Raw genomic sequence first — 8,276 nt, 5'->3', positions numbered from 1 at the left:
TTCATGGCCCAGATAAGCACAATGGTGTGATCACTCACATTCACCTAGAGCCAGACATCCTGGAAGTGAAGTCAAGTGGGCCTTAGGAAGCATCACTACGAACAAAGCTAGTGGAGGTGATGGAATTCCAGTTGACCTATTTCAAATCCTAAAAGATGATGCTGTGAAAGTGCTGCACTCGATATGTCAGCAAATTTGGAAAACTCAGCAGTGGCCACAGGACTGGAAAAGGTCAGTTTTCATTCCAATCCCAAAGGAAGGCAATGCCAAAGAATGCTCTAGCTACTGCACAATTGCACTCATCTCACACGCTAATAAAGTAATGCTCAAAATTCTCCAAGTCAGTCTTCAACAATACGTGAACCGTAAACTTCCAGATGTTCAGGCTGGATTTAGTAAAGGCAGAGGAACCAGAGATCAAATTGCCAACATTCACTGGATCATTGAAAAAGCAAGAGAGTTCCAGAAAAACGTCTATTTCTGCTTTATTGACTATGCCAAAGCCTTTGACTGTGTGGATCACAATAAACTGTGGAAAATTCTGAAGGAGATGGGAATACCAGACCACCTGACCTGTCTCTTGAGAAACCTGTATGCAGGTCAGGAAGCAACAGTTAGAACTGGACATGGAACAACTGACTGGTTCCAAATAGGAAAAGGAGTATGTCGAGGCTGTATATTGTCACCATGCTTATTTAACTTATATGCAGAGTACATCGTGAGAAATGCTGGGCTGGAGGAAGCACAAGCTGAAATCAAGATTGCCAGGAGAAATACAATAACCTCAGATATGCAGATGACACCACCCTTAAGGCAGAAAGTGAAGAACTAAAGAGCCTCTTGATGAAAGTGAAAGAGGAGAGTGAAAAAGTTGGCCTAAAGCTCAACATTCAGAAAACTAAGATCATGGCAACTGGTCCCATCACTTCATGGGAAATAGATGGGGAAACTGGAACAGTGTGTGACGTTATTTTTCTGGGCTCCAAAATCACTGCAGATGGTTATTGCAGCCATGAAATTAAAAGACACTTACTCCTTGGAAGGAAAGTTATGACCAACCTAGACAGCATATTAAAAAACAGAGACGTTACTTTGTCAACAAAGGTCTGTCTAGTCAAGGCTATGGTTTTTCCAGTGGTCATGTATGAGTGTGAGAATTGGACTATAAAGAAAGCTGAGCACTGAAGAACTGATGCTTTTGAACTGTGGTGTTGGAGAAGACCCTTGAGAGTCCCTTGGACTACAAGGAGATCCAACCAGTCCCTCCTAAAGGAGATCAGTCCTAGGTGTTCATTAGAAGGACTGATGTTGAGGCTGAAACTCTAATACTTTGGCCACCTGATGAGAGCTGACTCATTTGAAAAGACCCCGATGCTGGGAAAGATTGAAGGCAGGAGGAGAAGGGGATGACAGAGGATGAGATGGTTGGAGGGTATCACCGACTCAATGGACATGAGTTTGGGTAGACTCCAGGAGTTGATGATAGACAGGGAGGCCTGACTTGCTGTGGTTCATGGGGTCGCAAAGAGTCGGACATGACTGAGTGACTGAACCGAACTGAATATATTTACATATTATATATTAATAACACATATAATATATGTTTATATATATATAACTGATTCACTTTGTTGTATACCTGAAATTAACACAATATTGTAAATCAACTCAGTTCAGTTCAGTTCAGTTCCTCAGTCGTGTCTGACTCTTTGTGACCCCATTGACTGCAGCACGCCAGGCCTCCTTGTCCCTCACCAACTCCCAGAGTTTACTCAAACTCATGTCCATTGAGACAGTGATGCCATCCAACCATCTCACCCTCTATTGTCCCCTTCTCCTCCTGCCTTCAATCTTTCCCAGGATCAGGGTCTTTTCCAATGAGTCAGTTCTTTGTATTAGGTGGCCAAATTGTTGGAGTTTCAGCTTCAACATCAGTCCTTCCAGTGAATATTCAGCACTGATTTCTTTTAGGATGGGCTGGTTGTATCTCCTTGCAGTCCAAGGGACTCTCAAGAGTCTTCTCCAACACCACAGTTCAAAAGCATCAATTCTTCAGTGCTCAGCTTTCTTTATAGTCCAACTCTCACATCCATACATGACTACTGGAAAAACCATAGCTTTGACTAGACGGACCTTTGTCTCTTGAAGAATTTTCCATAGTTGTTGTGATCCACACAGTCAAAAGCTTTGGCATAGTAAATAAAGTATATTCCACTAAAAATGAAGCCAAAAGAAAATAGACTCATCCTTTCCTGAGTAAACGTGGGCAAGATATTAATCATGTTTGTATCTCAGTTGTGCCATCTCTAAAAAGGAGCTAATGATGCTGCCTATGTATTGGACTGCTCTGAGGTTATCTAAGTTCTCTTAGGATAGCATGTGGACCTTAGTAAGTTCCCAGTACCAGGTCATACTACTCCCTAGTGAATATACAACAAACAGGTCCCCCCCCCCCCACCGTTTCTTTAAAGCAGACAAGACCTTTGACACAATTTGTTCAAGAAGTGAAAGAGGCAAACCTCCAGTTTTAAGCAGAAAGGCCGAAATGTGAATAAAATGACCTCTTTGGGAAGTAATGCTGAATCATACCATCCACCCATCATTCCCTCAACTATTATTTGACTTATTTCTTGCAACAAACTGTGACATGGGTGAGGCATATGTATTATCCCCATTTTTACATACCAGGCCACTGAGACCGAGGTTAAATGACTTGCTCACAGTCAGCAGTCTCTAAAGAGCCTCCTTATCTTCCTGCTCCACATCTCATGCCTTTGAAACCCACCCTGCCCGCCCGTCCTAATTTTTGCGCATTAACATGCATGCAGTGCACCTGCTCCCTGGGAGGCAAGTTCGCCCGCCTCAGCGTTTGCACTTGGTGTCTGAAACTTGTTTTTATGAAAGATGGAAAATTCACTGAATAAGCCGTTGGACTTGAAGGCCTTTACATTGCTTGGGAGATCAAGATGCTGGGTGAGTCTTATTATCTGTGTGCTCAAAAAAGCAGAACTGACACAAAGAAAATGAGATCTCGAAAGAGGGCAGTGATCATCAAGTTTGAGCCAGGAGACCTCAGGCTTATTCAAATTTAGATTCAGGAAGTTACTACGGTTTGAGGAGAAAATGCCTGCCTGAGACATTCATGTATTCCATAGCTGACCTTGGTGTCATAGGAGAACAGGAAGGATGTGGTGGTTCAGTATCATTAGCAGAGGTGATGATGCACACGCATTGATTCCTGGGAGAATCTTGCAGGCAATAAGCTGAGGGAGAAAGGTAAAGCTGCTAATGAAACATTGAAGTCTCCAGAGAAAGACTGCTGCTTGGCACTCTTAATAGCTTGTAGTAGAGATACTGCTAATAATGATACTCCCTGACATGGTCTGAGTTTTCTTAGACTCAGTACCAAGGACTTTGCATCCTGCATTTCAATAAATTCTCGCAAAAACCTATGAGGGAGATGTTTTTATTATACCTATTTTACGGGTAAGAAAAGTTAGTCTCAGGGTCATCAAATGATTTTCGCTTGGTCACAAAGTAGTGAGCGATGAGGAAAAACTGAGACCAGCTCTGATATTAGAGACCAGACCATTTGATTTACTGCTTCCTTAAGATTTTTAATCTCAATGGAAAATAAAACAATGACTCTCAAGACTTTTATTGATTACTGGAGATATGACCATTTGGTGACTAAATCAACTCTGAGTTTCCTTGGGCTAAGTTTAACCTTCTCGGTATTTACTCATTAGAACTCAAGCATGGATGAATGCTTGTCATTTTTGACACCTGCCATTGCTCCTTATGACTCTTGGAATAATGTTCAAACCCTCTGAATAAAGTTGGAAGTTCACAGTATTCCCTCAGAGTAGGTTTTTGGAAGCCAACAGGAGGAAGGCAGCCCTTGGAACCTCACCATTGTCCAAGTTCAGTAATCAGAACCCACTCTGTGAAAAGCACGTAGGTGATGCAGAGCAGATTCACTCAGCTCTTCCTCTGGGAGCTCACAGTCTTGGATAGGAGATAGATGTGTTCATAAATAATAAGCTAGAAAGTGGTTGGTTGTCTTAAAAAAGGAACCAACTTGTGACAAGTTCAGATGTAGAAGAGAGGCAAAAACCACCGACAGATGATGTTTTGTGAAGGTCAACGGTGAGGCTGGGAGGGTTAGCTGGAGGGGAGAGAGACTGGAAGCAGGACCAAATCCAGCCCACCATCTGACTTGTAAATAAAATGTTATTGGAACCCAGGTATGCCCTTTGGCTCATGTATTGTCCATGGCCGCTTTCTCGCTGTGACGGAAGAATTAGGTAGTTGCTTCTAAGACCATATAGGGTCCATGAAGGCTAAAGTATTTACTACCTCGCCTTTTACAGAAAAAGTTGTCTAAGTCCTGGGCTAGGACCCTGGACTCCAGGGCTGTTGAAGCATTGGCATTTCCCTTTACCCAGTGGAGACATGGAGAAATGAGAGGTGACATGACTTAACCAAGGTGAGAGAGTGAGTTATTGATAGATCTCGGCCTACTGCTGTCAATCAATAGGTCATGTTGATTGGGTGTTTCCTTTATGCTGGACACCACAGGAAGCAATCTCCTATGTATATTGTCTCATTTATTACAGCATCTGGTAAGGTAGGTGCTTAGAGTTTTTTTTTCCATTTTACAGATGAGGGGAGCATAGTGGGCTGAACAGTGCCCCCCAAATTCATGCCCATCCAGAACCTTCAATGTGACTTTACTTGAAAACAGGGGGTTTTGTAGATGTATTTAGTTAAGAATCTGGAGATGAAATCATACTAGATTTTAGTGTAAATCCCCCATCCCTAGCCCTGCTCTCTCCTCCCGCCTCATCCCATCCCTCTGGGTTGTCCCAGTGCACCGGGTTTGAGTGCCCTGTTTCATGCATCGAAATCGAACTGGTGATTATTAGTCTTTTAAGTCACCTGGCTGTGGGAGTTGTAGGAAATTAACACACGGGCAGAGACACAGAGAACTTAAAACATGTGGCCTAGACTCAAGTCTCTATTGGGGGCGAGTTTGGCTCCAGAGCCCACGCCCCTCCTTCTGTCCACATCCAGGTGGCTGCAGCCATCCTAACAGTCAGCTGGGGTGTCTGAGCAGACAGCACCACTGAGCACAAGCCACCTGGAATTGAGCAGAAGGTTCTGGATCAGTCTCATGTGTAGGTATGGGAATCGCAGCATCGCATTATTTTACCCCGCAGTCAAGAGTCTCTAGCACAAGGAGGTGAATTTACTGCCTGACCTACATGCCTGCTGTATTTATTGGTTTAGACAATTCGTGGGGCATGGGGATTGCTGAAATAGATATGGTGCTGCTTGGAGAGCAGTTTCCTGGTTTGATATCTCATCTGAAAGCTGGAGAAGGACCTTTAGAACTTGGAGAAAAATAAAGCTCCCAGGCTTTACGTCTTACCTCTCTGCCCTCAGACTTAGGAAAGATTGGATGACTGGCTGGTCTTGTTATATTTACATAGCGTGCCTTAAGTCACTAAGTAAGGTCACATGCATTATTAAATCCTGTGTATAACTATGTGGTTTTTATAGATTAGGAAACTGAGGCTTTGAGAACTGGCTAAGGATGCTTTTCCAAGATCACAAGGCTACTAAGGTGCGGGTCCAGAATTTAGAGTTAAATGTTCTGAGGAATTCTCTTTCCCCTACAACAGGGATGCTTTTCAAAGTAATTCTCTCCTGCCTTGGGTCTTTGCTTTTCTCCTCCTTTTCCTCCCTCAGCAGAGATCCAGTCAAGACAAGGCCTCCAGCTTAGAGACAGGACTGGAGGTCTGTCTGGTCATCTTTTGTCACACTGTCACTTTGACCCTGAAATGTGAGTCATCCTTCAAATGGAAGTAGTTCTGGATTCTTGCCCTGTTCCTCTTTTCTTTTAGTCCACAAGCCCCACCCCATCTCCTGATCTCCTCTCTCACTGTGTCTTAGAGCTCATGTGGACTGAGGTGGGGAACAGTAGCAGGGTCAGCCCAACCTTGTATGACAGAGTTGGAAATGCCCAGGTCCTGGTACCTCTCGTGACTGTTGAGTACTTGTTGCCGCTATTCAGCTGCTAAGTCGTGTCCGACTCTTTGCGACCCCATGGACTACAGCACGCCAGGCTTCCCTGTCCCCTACTAACTCCTGGCGTTTGCTCACACTCATGTCCATTGAGTCAGTGATGCCATCCAACCATCTCATGCTCTGTTGCCCCCTTCTCTTCTTGCCCTCAATCTTTCCCAAATCTTTGAGTACTTGCCTTGCTCTTTTCACAGAAGCATTCTTTAATTTGATTGAAGAGAGAGTGCCATGTAGGAATTTTTAGCACTGAAAAGTGAAAGTGAAAGTCGCTTAGTCGTTTCCACCTCTTTGCAACCCCATGGACTATACAGTCCATGGAATTCTCCAGGCCAGAATACTGGAGTGGGTAACCGTTGCCTTCTCCAGGGGATCTTCCCAATCCAGGGATAGAACTCAGGTCTCCCACATGGCTGGTGGATTCTTTATCAGCTGAGCCACCAAGGAAGCCCAAGAATACTGGAGTGGGTAGCCTATCCCTTCTCCAGGGGATTTTCTGGATCCAGGAATTGAACCTGGGTCTCCTGCACTGCAGGCAGATTCTTTACCAACTGAGCATCTAGGGAAGCCCAAAGTCAATAAAGGTCTTCCCAGAGGCTCAGTGGTAAAGCATCCACCTGCCAATGCAGGAAACAGGGGTTCAATTCCCGGGCGGGGAAGATTCCCTGGAGGAGGGAATGGCTACCCACTCCAATATTATTGCCTGGAGAATACCCTTGGATAGAGGGACCTGGCGGGTTATAGTCCATGATGTTGCAGAGTCGAACATGACTGAGTCACAGCACAGCGCAGGGGACCTGTGTTCCCCTGTAGGAATTGCTTTATTTCCTAGTTTGAGAAGCAGAAACTGAGTATGCTTGCTAAGCCTCTTCAGTCGTGTCTGATTCTTTGCAACTCCCTGGACTGTAGCCCGCCAGACTCCTCTATCCATGGGATTCTCAAGGCAAGAATACTGGAGTGGGTTGCCATACCCTCCTCCAGGGGATCTGGAGGATCTGACTCAGAGATTGAACCCTTGTCTCTTATGTCTACCTGCATTGGTAAGTGGGTTCTTTACAACTGGCACCACCTGGGAAGCCCACAAACCCAGAGCAGGGGCTCTTAAATTTCATCAGGCATAGGAATTACTGAGGGAGCTTATAAAATGTATATTCCTGCTCCCCAGCCACAGAGGATCTGATTCAGTAGCTTTAGGTGGGCCCAGAAAACTGCTTTTTTTTAAAAACAGCTATTCCAGATGACTCTGAGAAAATCTGAAGAACACTGACATGGAGGGATAAGATGGATCGTCCATAAAACTCTCCTCTTTTTAGCCAGGTTTTCAACAGGAGCTATTAATAAATAGTAGACAATTAATAACAAAAAATCATAGTTAATATATCTTGAACAATCACTCTGTGTCACTCAGACACAGAGTACAGACTTACGGACACAGTGGGGGAGGGAGAGGGTGGGGCGAACTGAGAGTAGCGGTGAAACAAATATATCACCATATGTGAAATAGATAGCCAGTGGGAATTTGCTGTTTGATGAAGGGAGCTCAGCCCGCTGCTCAGTGACAACCTAGAGGAGTTGGAAGCGATATGAGGGAGGTTCAAGAGGGAGTGGACATTTGTATACCTATGGCTGATTCATGTTTATGTATGACAGAAACCAACACAATATGGCAAAGCAATTATCCTCCAATTAAAAATAACTAAATTAAAAAAACATATTGAATCTCCAATAAATTATGTTCTAAAATAACAACAAAAAGTTCACCATGTGTCATACACTATCACAATGAGGTTATAAAATCTCATGCATGTGTATGTGTGTTTAGTTGCTAAGTTGTATCTGACTCTTTGTGACCTCATGGACTCTAGCCTGCCAGCCTCCTCTGTTCATTGATTTCCCAGGTAAGAATACTGGAGTGGGTTGCCATTTCCCTCTCCAAAGGATCTTCCCGACTCAAGGATCGAACCTGCAGCTACTGCATTGGCAGGCGGATTCTTTACCACTGAGCCACCTGGGAAGCCCTTATATAATCTCATGCATTACCTCATTTCATCCTCAAAACAGCCTATATGGTAAATATTATTATTTTACATGTGTACAGATGAGAAGACTGAGGTTCAGAGAGGTGCCCAATATCACATAGCTAATGCTAAGTGATGTGAAACTCTAGCCTGAACCTGCCCACATGTGTG

The sequence above is a fragment of the Giraffa tippelskirchi genome, chromosome 1 (genome assembly GCF_054371585.1).
Source record: "Giraffa tippelskirchi isolate mGirTip1 chromosome 1, T2T-mGirTip1v1.2.pri, whole genome shotgun sequence".
NCBI lineage: Eukaryota > Metazoa > Chordata > Mammalia > Artiodactyla > Giraffidae > Giraffa > Giraffa tippelskirchi.
This window is presented reverse-complemented; position numbering follows the sequence as displayed.